The sequence below is a fragment of the Octopus sinensis genome, linkage group LG2 (assembly GCF_006345805.1).
Source record: "Octopus sinensis linkage group LG2, ASM634580v1, whole genome shotgun sequence".
Taxonomy (NCBI): Eukaryota; Metazoa; Mollusca; class Cephalopoda; order Octopoda; family Octopodidae; genus Octopus; species Octopus sinensis.
In genome coordinates, this window is record NC_042998.1 from 167,303,946 (window position 1) to 167,322,516 (window position 18,571).

Consider the following 18,571-nt stretch of genomic DNA (forward strand, 5'->3'; position numbering starts at 1 on the left):
AACAACGGCGTCATCGACACTGTTGTTGTAATGATTTTGCTACTGTTGTTGTCCCCACCGTCATAGTCATCGGCGGGAAATTTCGTTGTAGGAGTGAACAGGCGACTGAATTAATCCCGGTTTGACTAGAACTTTACTATATTGACCTCGAAAAGGTGGAAAGGTAATGCTAAGCGCGATGGGATTTGAATTCGCAATCTAAATTAAAGTGCTGGATGATGATGATAATCATAATAATAATAATAATAATAATAATAATAATAATTTTTTTTTTTTATGCGCACTTTTTCAAGCCTAGCCAGGCTACTGGGCCCCGTTTCCCAGTTTCTATGGCGTATGTGTTCCCCAGAGCTGGACGAGACGCCAGTCTATCGTAGCGTTACTCAAGAAACAAGAAGAAAGAGTGAGAGAAAGTTGGGGCGAAAGAGTACAACGACCCTGAAAGAATGAAAGGTAAAGTCGACCTCGACGGAGTTTGAACCCAGAACGAAAAGACGGACGAAATACCTCTATGCATTTTGCCCGGTGTGTTAATGCTTCTGCCAGCTCATCGCCTATAACAACAACAACAACAACAATAATAATAATGGAATCACTCATCGAAGACGATGTATGAGCGTTCAGATTTTGCCAAACGACCTGCACAAATGATTTGTTTATAGTGATCAAATGTTCGTGCGGCACATTAGCTCGCTCTCTCCACCAAATGGACGTTGTCTGAATGGGTGCGCTGTGTAACATGCGTCAGGTGTTGAAATGATCGAAGAACAACTTAAGATGATGTGCTTTCCTCAAGAACACAGCCGGTCTAGGAATTGAAATCACGTTCGCTGGATCGTGAATGCAACATCTTAACCATAATAATAATGATAATAATGGTGGTGGTGATGATGATGATGATGATGATGATGATGATGATGATGATGATGATGATGATAATAATAATAATAATAATAATAATAATATTAATAATAATAATAAACGCTGAAAAAAAGGAGACTGAGAATACTATACTAGCAGCGCAAAAACAAGCTTTGGCCACTAATTGGAGGATCAATTTTAGGAATGGGCAAGTGTCTCCGTTGTGCCACATTTGTAATAGAGTGGTCGAAACCATTGTCCATATCATTTACGAATGCCCTAGATTGCCCAAAACCACTGCAAGTTGTGGCAACAAGATGAGGTAGCGAAAGTGCTACATTGGAAACTGTGAAAAGTGAGTACTAGTGAGAGGCAAGACGGAGTATGAGCACTAACCGTAGAAAGTGGTAGAATCGGGGACTTGCAAACTCCTCCCAATCCAAACCGATCAGGTGCTAGAACAAAACAGACCGGACCTGGTGGTTGTCGACAAGATGCACCACATGTGCTATATAGTTGATTTTGTGTGCCCTTCTGATCCACGAATAGCCAAGAAGGAAGGTAAAAAAAAAATAGATATATATACAATCCTCTTAAGTATGAAATAGCCCGGCTATGGAAAATGAAAAGGGTGAAGATAGTGCCAATCATTGTTGGGTTCTTTTGTTTCAAGATGAAAGGTGTTTGTCCATCAGGATAATGCTCGGCCACATACAGCGAAGATGACATTCCAAAGGCTGGAGCAGTTTGAATATTCGCCGGACATTGCCCCATCTGATTATCATTTATTCCGCAGTCTTCAAATTCACTTGGACGGGAAAAATATGAACTCTGTGGACGAAGTCAGAACAGTTCTGGAGAAGTATTTTTTGTCAGGGCAAGTGACTATTAGAAGGGGAGCCTTGCAAGTCTACCAGATAGATTGAAGAGCATTGTAGAAAATGAAGGAGAGTATATTTTAGATTAAAAAAGAACTTTGTTTATCTTAATTTTGAAAATTTAAAAGAATTATAAAAACCGCATTATTTATGGGATGACCCAATACAAGAGCGGCGAGAGCAGTCAGCCCTGGACCATGCATAATGGTTCCGAGCGATGACACTTTACCTTAACTACAGATACCACCTAATTGTTTTTCACTATAGCCACAGGGCCTGAAATTTAAGAGAGTTTAGACAATACGATCCATCTCAGTACTTCACTGGTATTATATTTTATTGGCCCCTAAAAGAATCAGTGAAAAAAGTTTATTTATGAATTCTTATTGGATAACAGATTAAGTATGAAATATAAAAATAAATCATGAAAATATTCTACGTGGTGATATCAAAAGGTTCCCGGACTAGCTATGTTTAATAAAAAATAAGTTACTTAGCTAAGTTTTAACATCTTCTTTGAAATAGTCACCTTCCGCAGCCAGCACTACACCGATCCCAGCGTTCTTGCCATTGTTGGAATCCGGCCTGGAAGTCGTTTTCTGTGAGCGAGTCGCGAACCCTCTACGATTCGCTCTTGATCTCGACAAAGGTGTTAAAACGGCGACCTTTTCAGTTTGGGGAAAAGATGGAATTCCGCAGGTGCTAAATTTGGTGAATAGGGTGGGTGTGGAAGCGATACCATATTGTCTTTGGAGAGGAACTCACGAGTGAGGAGAGCACGGTGAAGAATTGAATTCTTCATGCTTCACAGATCTGGTCGCTTTCGCCGAATGTCCTCCTTCAGACGCTTCTAAACCTCGCAGTACAAATTTCGATTGTCGGTCTTGGGGGTCAAATTCTCGATGCACAACCCCACATTTCCGGGAATGACGCTCGTGGCAGGTCTTTGATATTGCTCATCGTCTTCCAGGAACGTTCTTCCGCTTTTGAAGCACCCATGCCACTTGAAGCATTGCGCACGACCCATTGCTTGGTCGCTGTAAGTTTGCCGAAGCATGCCCAATGTCTCTGTAGCAGACTTCCCAAGTTTAACGCAAGCTTTCGAATTGGCTCTTTGTTCCTGTCCATGACAAAATCGCAGTCTACAGCATAGACGTGACTACAAAACAACGAATTTCACAACTTGCAAAGTAAACACAGCTATGTCATCGGCACACTACCTCAATAAGGTCACTGCTAGCTCTCATTGTTCACGGAACTGTGTGCTGCCATCTGTTGACGCGCTACAGAACCAGTCCGGGAACTTTTTGATACCACCTCGTATAATTATTAATTATTCTATTTGTGTATATATGAAATTAAAGCCCTAATTTACTTGCAGGGGGTAATTTAGCCGGGTCAATTGTCTTCAATTACCCAGGAGGCAGTTGTCAAGGAGTAATTATCCGGAGACAGTTGTTGGAAAGATAGTTGACCTGATGCTAAATTTGAGGCCTGGCGTCTTTGTCAGAAACCAATATACTTAATATGCTTCATTTTACGTATTTGTGTGCTTGTTTATGCGTGACTGTACATATGTGTGTGAGCAAGTGAGCAAAAGAGAGAGGTGGGGAGGAACAGAGGAGAGAAATAAAGAAAAGAAAGAAAAAAGAAAGAAAGAAAGAAAGAAAGAAAGAAAGACAGTAAGAAAGAAAGAAATAAAGAAAGAAAGTAAGAAAGAAAGCAAGATAGAAAGTAAGAAAGAAAGAAAGAAAGAGAAAGGAAGAAAGCAAGCAAGCAAGAAAAAAGAAAGAAAGAAAAGAAGAAAGAAAGAAAGAAAGAAAGAAAGAAAGACAGTAAGAAAACAAGCAAGAAAGAAAGAAAGAAAGAAAGAAAGAGAGAGAGAAAGAGAGAAAGAGAGAAAGAGAGAAAGAAAGAAAGAAAGAAAGAGTTATGGGTGTGTGTGTCCTTGTGTTTAAACTCCTTCATTAAGAAAAACATTCTCTTCCTAAATCATAGTTTAGACAGTGAAGTACAAAAATATGGTGAAGGCAAAAAAATGGGAAATATAAGTGAGGCGATAATGATAATGTAGGCAGTGTGAAAGGATTGCCATATGCTATTTTTAACAAACGATCTTCAGTTTTATTTTAATTTCTCAATATGTTTTGACACCACTATTACAGATTTATAAATAACCTCTAGTTTCCGTTAAACTCGAATCGGTAGTTTCAAACCTATAGATAATGATTTCTTTCGAAAGGGTACAAATAATAGACTTTTATTCATCGAAAAGGATTTTAACCCAATATTTACCCGTTATGACTCATAGCTTTATTTGCTTTGACAGTTCCCCCACCCCACCCCAAAAAATTATTTCACGTTCTCTCAAAGTTTCTAATTTCTTAGAACATCAACAGCATACAATTCTTGCTGATAAGAACAAAGTTTATAAAATGAATAGAGACAATGGAAGAAATGTTTTGGTCTAGAAAATATCTACCATATTTTATAGAAAATATGGGTTCGAATCCCCCGTAAGCTTTTAACTTTTTTCAAACCAAAGGGCTTTTTAACTGAAAATTTACATGTTATTATTCAAAACTCTCTGTCTGTCTTTCTCTCTCTCTTTCTCTCTCTCTCTCTCTCTCTCTCTCTCTCTCTCTCTCTCTCTCTCTCTCTCTCTCTCTCTCTCTCTCTCTGCTTTCAGTTTCACTGTTCTTAAGTAGAATAAAGAGACAAATACAAACTGATATTACCAATTTAAAAATGCGATATACATATCCCGACCAAATCTACATCATAATCACAGTTTCAATCTCCACTATATACATTAGATTCTCACACACAAACCTACGCTTATTCGATTACACACCCAATATCATAATCATGAACCCTATTAACTTTAATAAGCCGGTGTACGCAATTGAGGCAATACAAAATTAAAGCATCTATCTTTATCTTATCATTTTTATCGATTTCATTCATTAGACTGGAGTCGAATAAATTGACTCCAGTACTTGTCTTTTTTTAACTCTGGTATTTATTTTATCGGTTTCTGTTTGCCGAAATGCTAGGTTACAAGATGGTAAACAAACCGACACCGGTTGTCAAGAGGTGGTGTGAGACAATACAGACACAAAGGCACACATATACACACATATAAACACACTATCACACACACACACGTGTGTGTATGTGTATATATATATATATATATATATATATATATACGATGGACTTCTTTTATTTTCCGTCTACAAAATACACATACTAGGCTTTGGTCGGCTCCAGGCTATAGTAAAAGACACTTGTCCAATATGCAACGCAGTGGGACTAAACTTGGAAACATGGTTGGGCAGCAAGCTTCTAACCACAAAGCCACACCTACGCATATGTATTATATTTAATGTCAATGTTCATAGGTAAAATACTGCAGCTTCGAGCGATATAAAATCTTCTATAGTGATACTCTGTTAAAAACATGATGTGAGATATATCGGAAGCAGATACATCGACCTAGTGACAGCATGCGAAAACGCCAGATGCATTTCGGCCTTGTTGAGTGTTGTCAATGATGTGCACTCGAGCTCACGTGTGTACGAAATGTGTCGCTTTTCATATAGCAATAATAAATATTGCTACAAAATCTCTAATTACTCTGGAAAAATTTAATATCCCCCTAAACAATCTACACCCAACTCTCCAATTTACAAAGGAGAGGATTAGTACCAAATTACAATTTCAAGTCACAGTGATAATTAAAATGACACCACCATCACCATTGATATATGCTATAAACATACAGACACGCATCAATACCCGAACTTCAACTCGTGCCATCCAACACATACAACACATACAAAATGCAATGCCTAGCCAGAAAAATGTGTACTGTTGTAGAAGATGTGAATAACAGAACTCAAAGAACTTCTACTCAAACAAAAATGCCTATATCTACTTATAGGAAATGTTATACAGCGTACTATAGAAATACCCCAAAAGAGGAAAACAAGAACAAATCATGTCATTTATAGTGACACACAATCCATGTCACCAAATTATCTTTAGCATTGCCAAAGCAAACTTACCGATCATTGCTCAAAGTAATGAATAAACGAATATAAGTAAAAGATATCCGAGAAACTTGAAAAAAGTTTGACCCAAGTCAAAGTTTGATCTAAGCAACAATGACGAAGAATTCATTGTATCTAAATGCAACGACAATCGATGTGGTACATGTCACTTTATACATATCGGTCCATATATGAACACAAAAACGGAAAGAATATTTATATATACAAATATGAACTGCAAAAGCAAAAATTTAATTTGCTGCATCAAATACCCGAATTGTAATGTGATATACATTGGTCAGACTGGGAATACATTACCGAAACGTTCACGTGTGCACCGACAGCAAATCAGGAATCCTGATGTCTGTCAGACACCTTCAAGCAACCATCTGGCAACATGTGGTCAGTAAAGTTTATGATATTCCCATTCTACAAATTACATAACTCAAGTGAAATTGAGAGAAAAGTCAGAGAAAAGAATTTTATTGACAAATTCAAACCCGTTCTAAATGAGCAGTTATAGTAACACTGATAATTATAAAGATGATGGCAATAATAATACTCACTACTACTATTATTACTACTTCTACTACCACCACCACTAAGAACAACAATGATAAAAGTGATGGGAGGATGTTAGTAGTATTAACCAAATGAACATTGTAAAGAGATTCTACTGAAATGTAAAAATTTCCGGAGTAACAATAGAATTCAATGAAAACAGAAATGCTGTTTATATTCCAAAATATAGCTAAACAAGTATTCTTTTGGGTGCAGTCAAAATCAAGAATCCTTGACCTGCCAACCAAATCATGATGACTAAGCCACATACTGATTGGTTGAAATACAGTTAGAACTTAGTTGGTGCGCTCACCAAACCATAAGATCTAATCCACATGCTGATTGGTCAAAATACTGTTCCTAAGACTCGGCCTGTTGGAGCCCATCGGAGAGTATTTAAAGGGATAAATCCAACTATTTCACTACAGTTTCCAATTGTTGAACACGGTTTTCACTACATAAACCTGATTATTGCATAATGCATGAAAGTACTAGTTTATTTCAATATTGTAAAATTGTAAAATTATAAAAATTGCAAATAATAAAACGTGAAAATCAAATGTTGGAATTTCATGTGTGTGTGTGTGTGTGTGTGTGTGGTGTGTGTGTGTGTGGTGTGTGTGTGTGTGTGTGTGTTGTGTGTGTGTCTGTTATATTATATATATACGCACACATGCACACATCCACCATCAGGTTATCCATAGTTACATATGTATGTATGTATGTATGTATGTATGTGTGTGTATGTATGTATGTATGTATGTATGTGTGCGTATGTATGTATGTATGTATGTATGTATGTGTGTATGTATGTGTGTGTATGTGTGTATGTATGTATGTATGTATGTATGTATGTAGTGGTCGAGTCGATAGAGTGCTTGCGCCTTTTTATCAAACCAATGCAACCTGACTCGCAATACTCAGCTTGTTTTGGAATTTAAGCCTGTAAAAAAGTAATCTTAACAAAATTGAAAATGTAAAAGAAGTAAACTTACGGAGAAGGTAAAAGGCGGGCAGAGAGGAAAAAACTAAAGAATGAAAGATATGAAGTAAGAAGTAATAAGAAAATTAGAAGAGATCATGAAAACGAATACAAACATAGTTAAAAGAGTAATCTAAAAAATGGTGGCAACGAAACACGATGAAAGAAATGCAGAAAGAAATACGAAACAAAGAAATGAAAACCCCGTTGATTACTAAATCGGGGGTATTCTACGATAGAATGTTCAATGTAAATGGTTCTTCTAAGATTACAACGTTTTACTTCGAGTAAAGTAGGATAAACTAGATACCGGGAACTGTAGTTTTAGGAACGAGGTGATGAAAGGAGATAGGAAATAACCTCCCGATTACTTGATGAATATGATGTGTGCGTGTGTGTGTGTGTGTGTGTGTGTGTGTGTGTGTGTGTGTATGTCTGTGTATGAGTGTGTGTGTGTGTACGCGCATGCGTGCGTCCGTATAGCAAGAGAACAAAGAATTACTTAGAAGCTGCATATCACCAGAATGCCCCTTTTGTTATGTTAGATTTCATTAGCGTGTTCTCAGTTCTCAAAACCAAGGTGATATTGCATGCTTTAGTTAGGTGTTGAATAGCTGTTAGAACTAATTCGGATCATTTGACAAGTTGTACATCTTTTATAATCCACGTATGTGATAATTATCGTAGTGTGATATAATATCCATGAGTCGCTTTATCTCTGTTCAAAACACCTTTCGAGAATACGTTTTTGTCAATACTTAAGTATCTGTAGCATTTTTTTTCATATATATTAGAAGGAAAATAGAAAGACCGCTTGTGGAAATGTTTCGGATTTGCAAACTCTCCAATGTCAGGGCGCTACTAACAGCCGGCATCTTACGGGCTTGAAACTCAAGAATAACCGAAAGGATACGGGAGATAATACGTGAGATAATACCCACCAACACGAATTTCGATGTGTTAATCAATTTTTTATATAAAAAATGTTCTCTAACCGGTAAATTGGCTGCTGTAATTTATTAACTGCAGAGTAATTTCCGGCTTCAGCGCGCCAAAGTGAAGGCATTTGAACGATACACCTAAATATAAAGTGTAGAACTTTATATATACTCGATTTCGGTTGAGCGTTCTGTATCTAGTTCTGGAAATTATGTTTTGTAAACGACCGACTATGCTGATGATCTTGCAGATATCTATGTGTCCATATACGTAAATATTAACAAGTGAAACCAATGGTACATAGGTTATCATTTTTTATTTCGTATATTTTCATTTGTCTTGCTTACTTTTACATTTTTTTGCTGAATTTTTTCTTGAGAATACATTCTTCATGGTAATGGCGATTTGACTTCTATGTTTAGCATATAGGCTGTCCACTTTTGTGGTCATTCCTCTAAATTTTGTGTGTGTGTATATATATATATACATATATATATATATATATACATACACACACAGAGTGAGTGAGAGAGAGATACATACATGCATCATACATACATAAATGCATTTATATACATATATGCATATATACATTTGCATGTATTTGTATAATTAACTGAAAAGAGCTTAAACATGAATTAAAAGTGACGCGGGTAGAGAAAGGGAAAAGTGGGAAGAAGACAGAGAGACAGACAGATAGACAGAAAGCTACACTGACAGATAGACAGTAAGTTAAACAGACAGGAAATGTCAAGAGAGATTTTTAAATATGCGCTTACGTATTGAGTGCCTGCGCCTGTGTCATCCAGCCTTGCAGTCTCGTTGCTAATCAATGGCTACCTTCTTAAATATCACGTTACATGAATCTATATGCGCGCACGCGCGAGTGAGAGTATGCCTTTTCCATTTTATCTTCTATCTTTTATTGGTTTCAGCCAGAGAATGAGACCCTGCTAGAGTACCGCTTGTCAGTGTGTTTGCTTTCCTTTTCTGTACTGTCTTTGAAGCCGTGTGTTGGACGGAGCTGCACTTCTTGTATGTATGTGTGTCGATGAGAGGTCGACGGTCACCCTGGATGAGATTGGTCTTCGAGCAAACAAGTGACTATTTCTAAAGCGTGAAAACCACTCGTAAACTTGTGTTTTGCTCATGGCAGCGTCCTTGTAAGCTGCTCAAAGCATGACAACTGTTTCGGCCGCCGTTTTTTCCCTGCAGTAAACAGAATTTCACGCAAGCGCGCCGTTCCTTCGTTCCAGCCATCGCAAAAATCGACAAACCGGAGGGAAGCACTGCAAAATAAAGACGCACCACGTGGCAGTACGACCCAATTCAATGATGCTGGTCAGCAGACTGATGCTTGAGGGCCCCATCGAGTAGCTTCTAGTGGCAGAAGCGTGAACTACAACTGGCTTGTCCCACGGAGAACGTTTCAGGTTACTTTTGGGTACCTCCTCGTATATATATATATATATATATATATATATATATATATATATAAAGGGAAAGTTTACGAAAATAAGCAAAAGACGAAGGCAGGGGGTGTACAAACAAACAAATGTATTAGTATAGCGCTCAGGAATAGAAAAAGTATTTTACGTTTCGAGCCTACGCTCTTCTACAGAAAGATACACACAAAAAAGCAAGAAACATATATATATATATATATATATATACATACATTGTTGTATTTCGGGATGGTTATTACGTTTTTTTTTTTGTCAAATAAACACATGCACTATATATTACTTTTCTTCACTCGTTTATTACTGTTCTTGAAGAGAATGGAGTAAGTGGAGCAAGAACACACACGAAAATAAAAAGTGTCGCGCTGAAGAGGTCAGAGATGTGTGACGAAAGATTTCCGGACAATGGACATAGGTTAAAATAATAAAATAAGAGCAGCAATAAACGAGTGAAGAAAAAATATATACTGCGTGTGTTTACATGGCCAAAAAAATGGCCATCCTGAAATACAATAAGTAAAAACAATTTAGCCTTAACCTGGGAGATTACTCAGTAGTTTTTAGTAAACTACTTATCTATCATCTTTTACGAATTTAACAACACTTTCCTTGTAAAAGTGAACGCGTGTGCGCGTGCGTGTGCGCGTGCGCGTGCGCGTGCGTGTGCGTGTGTTGCGCGCGCGTAGATATTGCTTTTATTATTACATTTCTCTACCATTTTTTCTTACTTAAGACAGCAGCGTGGTGTTGTTACCGCATTAAGCTTCTTTTATTATTAATTGAGATGAATAAGGAAATAAAGATAGCTGAGTGGCGGCACATAATCCAGTTGTTAATAGACAGCCAAATATCTTCCAATATATTTATGATAATCTAATCTAAGGAGGAATTTGTTAATTTGCTGTTCATACACATACAAACACACACACAATGAACACGGATCCATGTAGTTGGGAAGCAAGCTTCAGATAGCACAGCCAGGCCTGTAGAGGGCAAATTTATATTTGTTAAACAAGTTCCATAATGGATTAGCTCTGTGTGTGTATGTGTGGTATGGCGTGGTGTGCGTATTTGTGTGCGTGTGTGCGTGTATGTATCTATACATACATATATATATATGTACATATATATGTGCATGTATGCCTATATTCTTTTTGAGTTTAGTAAAATGCTAAAAAAAAAATTGGGTGTAAGGATCGTCTTACAAATAAGTGACAAATAAAAAATTACGTTTAAAACTCCTTCTTCAGACAAAAGATGACATCATGGATGTAACTGAAGACAGTTTCCTTTTATTTTATTTTGAAAATTCTAAGAAACCATATCGAATATGTTTTGGGGCACCCAACTGAAGAGAACGGGATCAATTTCAAATGTTAGGTTTTATTTCAATCTTCCTTTAAATTTTTCTTCTGGCCTATTTCTTTCTTTAAATGCGTATGTGTGTGTATGTGCATCTGTATGCTTGTATGTATATACAAATGTATGTATGTATAGGAATATAAGTACATATATGTACACCTGTGTATATGTATGCGCTTATGTATGTATTTGTGTATGTATGTATGTATGTATGTACGTATGCATGTGTGTGCATATATGAGCGTATGTATGTCTGTATATGTATATATATCTATATATGTATGTACATGTGTATGTGTGTATGTATGTATGTATGTATGTATGTATGTATGTATGTATGTATGTACATGTGTGTGAAACCATGTATGTACTAATGATTGTATGTTTATTGGCATACATGCATATATGTGTGCATATATGTGCATGTTTGTATGCATGCATATATGTACTATGCAAGAACGCATGTGCACATGTGTCGTGTGTACGCATAAATGCAACATGGCTGATTGGTCAAGGAGCTCGTTTCAGCATAGTCCTCGTCCCGACCCAGACCTTATGAATGAAATTGGGTCGGGGGATACAATGGGGAAGTCTGTTGGCTGGATTGAACCTGTAATTCAAAAGTCCAACCTTTTATGGCACGCAGATCGTGCTTGAAGATTACGGGAATGGTACGTAGTCCGTGAAATATCCAGCTACTTACACGCCTCTTCATTGAGCAGGTGACTTAGTTGACTGAACAAACGGATAGTCATCGTTGAAACTGATACTGTTACGTAATTAAGTATATTCTCGTACGTATGTTGGTACATATGTACTTATGCATGCACTCATTTCTTCTACTATTTTACTTGTTTCAATCTTTGAACTGCGACCAAGTTGGAGCACTGCCTTGGAGTATTTTAGACCAATGGTTCTAAACCACTTTTTTTAATCCTTGTTTTATTCGGATGGACCCTGATAGCCATTCGATGTTTCAAAAATCTTTTTATAATGTTAACATTAAATATTATTAAAAATTGTTTTGAAAAAATTGTTAAAATTGTTATGGCGCAGGTGTGGCTGTGTGGTAAGAAGCTTGCTTCCCAATCACATAGTTTTAGGTTCAGTCTCATTGCGTGGCTCATTGCGTGGCACCTTCAGTATCTTCTGTTGTAGCCTCCGGCCGACCAAGCCCTTGTGGGTGGATTTGGTAGATAGAAACTGAAACAAGCTCGTCGTGTATATATATATATATATATATATATATATATTATATATATATATATTATATATATATATATATATATATATATATATATATATATATATATATATATATATATATATATACATATATATATATATATATATATATGTATATATATATATATATGTATATATATATATATATGCATATATATATACATATATGTATATATATACATATATATATATATACATATATATATATATATATATATATATATATATATATATTATATATATATATATATATATATATATATAGAAAATAGTAGAGTGAAAAAACGACAGAAGGCTTGAATGTTAAAAAATATATATATTTGCGTCAATATGTCTGAAGAATATTAGAAAATTAAAAAAAATTTTTTCCCTTCTTATAATGACATAAATTAAAAGAAATACCGGTTTTGCGTGTAGCTTTTCAAATTTCTTGTGACGTTATGAAAAGCTACACGCAAAACCGGTATTTCTTTTAATTTATGTCATTATAAGAAGGAAAAAAAAATTTTTTTAATTTTCTAATATTCTTCAGACATATTGACGCAAATATGTATAATTTTTAACATTCAAGCCTTCTGTCGTTTTTTCACTCTACTATTTTCTATATATTCACCCACGTGCTTTCACAAACCAACTTTCTTATCTATATATATATATATATATATATATATATATATATATATATACACCGTGACCGACCATGCTATCAGATGTTCCTACAAATCGCTGGTCCCAATGCGCTTCGCATTGTTTTAGCCTTCAAATGATGCCATCCCGCTGGCTAAGCGAGCAGACCAACAGAAGAAAGAGTGAGAGAAAGTTGTGACGAAAGAGTACAGCAGGGTTTGCCATCAAAACTCTGCCGGAGCCTCGTGGAGCTTTTAGGTGTTTTCGCTCAATAAACACTCACAATATATATATAAAATATATATATGTGGAGGCACAATGGCCCAGTGGTTAAGGGCAGCGGACTCGCGGTCGTAGGATCGCGGTTTCGTTTCCCAGACCGGGCGTTGTGTGTGTTTATTGAGCGAAAACACCTAAAGCTCCACGAGTTTCCGGCAGGGGGGGGGGGGCGACCCCTGCTGTACTCTCAACTTTCTCTCACTCTTTCTTCTGTTGGTCTGCTCGCTTAGCCAGCGGGTTGGCGTCATTTGAAGGCTAAAACAATGCGAAGCGCATTGTGACCAGCGATGTGTAGCAACATCTGATAGCCTGGTCGGTCACGGTGATCACGGTGATATATATATATATATATATAGGTAGAAAAGTCTCAATAAAAGATGATAGTAACTATACAAGGAAGTAATATTTACCGTTACATCAATATGACTGTTCGACGTTACTATTGTTTTAACCCTAGGCAGATCTTCTGCCAGCTGGCTGCCGGTGCAACATGCACCCTGTATATATTGCATCAAGGGAGCGAACCCCTAGCATCCTCTAGCAGACGATGCTCAATATGAGGCACAGTGGGACCGAACGGTTTTGGCCTAGTTGTGCTCATCTGGAGGATGGTAGGGGTTCGCTCCTCTGCTTGCAATATATACAGTTTTCACGTTGCACCGATAACCAGCTGCCGGAGGATCTGCCTAGGGTTAAAACGGTAGTAACGTCTAACAGCCATATTGATGTGATGATAAATATTACTTCTTAATATAGTTACTACTTTAATCTCTTATTCAGATTTTTCTGACTAGCTATTTTGCCTGTTACAAAATTAGTGACCGATGGTCGCTTAATTTCCTATGTATTGCGAGCTAAAGCGAATCCCTGCTATTTCTAGCAGTCGGGTGTTCACGATTGAAGATGTGCACACGTTGCGCGAAACCCTTCGGTTTCGTAATCCCGTCGTCTGCTGGAGGTTGGTAGGGGCTCGCTCCCATGCTTACAATATATAAGGGGTGCAAGTTGCACCGGTAACCAGCTGGTAGAAGATCTGCCTGGGGTTAAAACGGTACTAACTTCGAACAGCCATATTGATGTTGCGATAAATATTACTTCCGTGTGAGTGTGTGTTTGTGTATGTGTGTGTCTTTGAGAATGTATTTTCCCCCTCCACCACTTGACAACTGGGGCTGGTGTGTTTATGTCTCCGTAACCTAGCAGTTCCGCAAAAGAGATCGATAAAATAAGTACCAGGCTTTGAAATGAAACGTATTGGAGACAATTCTTCAAGGCGGTGTCTGTATTTGTCCCCCCAGCTCTGCTTGACAACCAGTGTTTGTGCGTTTACATCTCTGTAACTTAGCGGTTCTGCAAAAGAGACAAACGGAAATAAGTACTCGACTTGTAAAAAAATAAATCCTGGGGGGCCGACTTCATCAACTAAAATAGCTTTCAAAGCAGTGGCTGCAGTCAATTTATAGAAATAAGTAAAAAAGTAAAAGAATATATATATATATATATATATATACATGGGATCCGGACAAAAGCCCCCTAGGGCAAAGGCCCCACGGACAAAAAACCCATAGTTAAAGTGTGAAAGTGGACAAAGTCCTCTCGGAAAAAAGCCCCACGGTTATATTTTTCGGTTATTTTTTTTTGGGGGGGGGGTCTTTTTGCTTGTTGCAGTCATTAGACTGTGGGCCCCATAAAATGAAGGGTGGGGGAAATAACATTGAATAATGTAGTCCTAGATACGCGATGCTCGAAAAAGGACGAGATTGTCACGGCTGGAATTCTTTTGACAGCAGATATATCCTGTTGATTAAATAAAAAATCAGATATATCCTGTTGATTAGAGATGATATGAACAACAAAAACAATAACAACATCGAAAATACAAACTTAACATTTACTCTTTTGCTCTTTTACACGTTTCAGTCATTTGACTGCGGCCATGTTGGAGCGTCGCCTTTAGACTAAGAAATCGACCCCAGGACTTATTCTTTATAAGCCTAGTACTTATTCTATCGGCTCTTTTGCCGAACCAGTAAGTTTTGGGGACATAAACACACTAACATTGGTTGTCACGCGATATTGGGAGCACAAAGACAGACACAAAGACACACACATAAATATATATCCATATATTTATATACACGACGGGCTTCTTTCAGTTTCCGTCTATCAAATCCACTCACAAGGCTACAGTAGAAGACATTTGCTCAATATGACGCGTAGTGGGACTGAACCCGGAACCATGTGGTTGGGAAGCAAGCTTCTTACCATATAGCCACGCTTGCGCAATATTTTTTTTTATCTTGGTTCTCTGCATTTCACAATATCAATTCTTCTCATTCACTGACCTATGCTAACAAGTAGCAATGGATCCTATTATAAGAAAGAAAGAAAGAAAGAAAGAAAGAAAGAAAGAAAGAAAGAAGGAAGTTGAAATAAACAATAAAGGGAATGTTTATATTGGGTTGCTATATTTTTAGTATAATGGTTACGGGTTTGCAGAGGAGAAGTTGTAACTCTGCTATACCTTACATACATATCAAATAACAAGTATAACCATGAAAAAACCAAGTAAACAAATCTATTATGATAGTAATCAATGAGCTATCATGTACCAAATATAACGTCATCGGTGGTGTAGGAGTAAACTTAATCTTTTCTCGTACAGAAACAGCCCCTATTTAAATGAATTTTACGGTGTGTAATAAAAAAAAGTTAACTTGCAAAAGCGTAACAAAATATATTTATTCAATGAATGGAAAACACTGTGATTTAAATAGAAAATAGAAATGAACGGAAAACATTTGTAATTTAAATAGAAAATGAAAAAATTCTTGAGTTTTTTTTAGAATGATTTGGTTCCAATGTTATGCATTGCAAACGACTGACCACAGACTCAAACTTAAACACTCCTTTTCTCTTTCCTCGTATATCTATGTTTTAGGCGACATATACATTAATAGGAAATAGTTGTTTATGGTGATATTACTGTTGTTAGTATGTAAACTATAAAACCGTTAATTAATTATATATAGTAGAATGGCAATGCTAATGTTAAAGTGACATATTTATTTATTCGAGATGTATATATATCTCTCTCTCTCTAGCACTCCGTCGGTTACGACGATGAGGGTTCCGGTTGATCCGAATCAACGGAACAGCCTGCTCGTGAAATTAACGTGTAAGTGGCTGAGCACTCCACAGACACGTGTACCCTTAACGTAGTACTCGGGGATATTCAGAAACAGGAAGTAAGAGTGAGAGAAAGTTGTGGTGAAAGAGTACAGCAGGGATCACCACCACCCCCTGCCGGAGCCTCGTGGAGCTTTAGGTGTTTTCGCTCAATAAACACTCACAACGCCTGGTCTGGAATCGAAACCGCGATCCTATGACCGCGAGTCCGCTGCCCTAACCACTGGGCCATTGCGCCTCCACTGTATATATATATATATATATATATATATATATATATATATATATGTTAATAAAATAGAACATATGCATATATATATAAACATATATGTACGTACCTACCTCTACATGTACATATACACGCATATATATGTACAGGACACCAAAAAGACGTCGAACACATAGAGAGACGAAACACATAGACACAAACCAAGGAACAAGACAAGCAAAAAAAAGAGAGAGATACAGGACAATAAGCACAACGAAAAATCCCCTTCTTCAGTCGCTAAGGTTTCATCTACTAAACGTTTCGAAGGATAAAAGCGAGACGTATACTTCGAAGAAAACTTCCTTCCCGCGAAAAGCAAATCAGTTAAAATTCTGAGATCTTTTCGCAGAGGGGTAAAAAAAAGGCAAGACGGTAACGACAGTACAAACATATAAACAGTAAAAAATATATATATAAACAGTGGAAAAATAAAAATATAACAGTGAGAGACAGGACAAGGAGAACAAGATAAGAAGGGCTGTTAACGCCAGACGAAAAAAGTATTGCAAACGCTGGATTATCGTGGAAGACGAGAGAGAGAAAAGGTGTCGACCAGTAGCCTTAGAAGGCGGGCGAGAAAGGACAGGATAGCAGTTACGACGGAAGTATCGTCGCAGATGGACGACGGGAATGGGGGAGGAGGAGCAAGAGGAAGAGAGAGAAGAAGGGGAATGGTGCGAGGAGACCATGAAGAATGGTGAAAGATATATATATATATATATATATATATAATATATATATATTATTTTCGCCAGTATGTATATATATATATATATATATATAATATATATATACACAGTGGCGAAAATAATTTAAGACCGATTATAAAAGTTCTATGTAAAGTATAAAAGCCATCTCAATATGGGTAACCACAAAGGGTGGGTGTGTTACTGTAGCTTTTTAACCCCAGGAGATCATCGTCTCCAGCTGGCTTTAGACACACTTTCTTAAAGCCAGCTGGAGACGATGATCTCCTGGGGCTAAAAAGCTACAGTAACCCCACCCCCTTTGTGGTTAGCCATATTGAAATGGCTTTTATACTTTACATTGTCGAGCGGTTACTGTTTACATCTCGTTCTGAGATTTAATAATGCTTATAAAAGTTCTATTTCTTACAAAATATTTTGTTACTAATACCATAAAAATTGTTTTTATCTTTTCCACCTTATGCAGAATGTATTTCTCTGTCGAATGATGCAGACAATAACTATTTTTATACAACTTGAAGAATTTTAATGCTAAATTAATATAAACGTTTCAAATTTACCGGCAAAATTAGTTTAAGACCATGTAGTATGTATGCAAATTTTTTTGCCAAAATGGGTAGTCGCACAACTAGCCTAACAGCACTATATAGTGTTATAATTTAATGTTATTATACAATTGATTACACTTTTTCGAGATCAGTGATGTAAAGTTACAATTGATTAATTATGGGAAAGTTACAATTAATTAATTATGGGAAAACTACGTAGCCTCAGTCCAGTCACGACAGCAAAAATCGCATTACTCCGCCAGCAAAAAGTTTCCTTTTCGAACATCAGCAAGCAACTAAAGTGCATTAAAATGGCTTGCGTACACGCGTAGAAGTTATACTCGGAGATTGGTCAATATAAGATCGGCAAAGGACTAGCGCTCCAAGAAAAAAGACGGCGCAGTTGGACCGTCGAATCCACCGACTTTCGGAAGTCAAACGAATGCTGACAGCCGTTGACATTTGTAAACAATTGTCCACTGATAATGGTGTTATTTTTACACCACAAACCGTCCGCAACCGTTTGAGAGAATTTGGACTATATGAACGAACCGTTAGGAAAAAGCCAATAATATCCGAAAGAAGTCGACTCAAACGCCTTAATTTC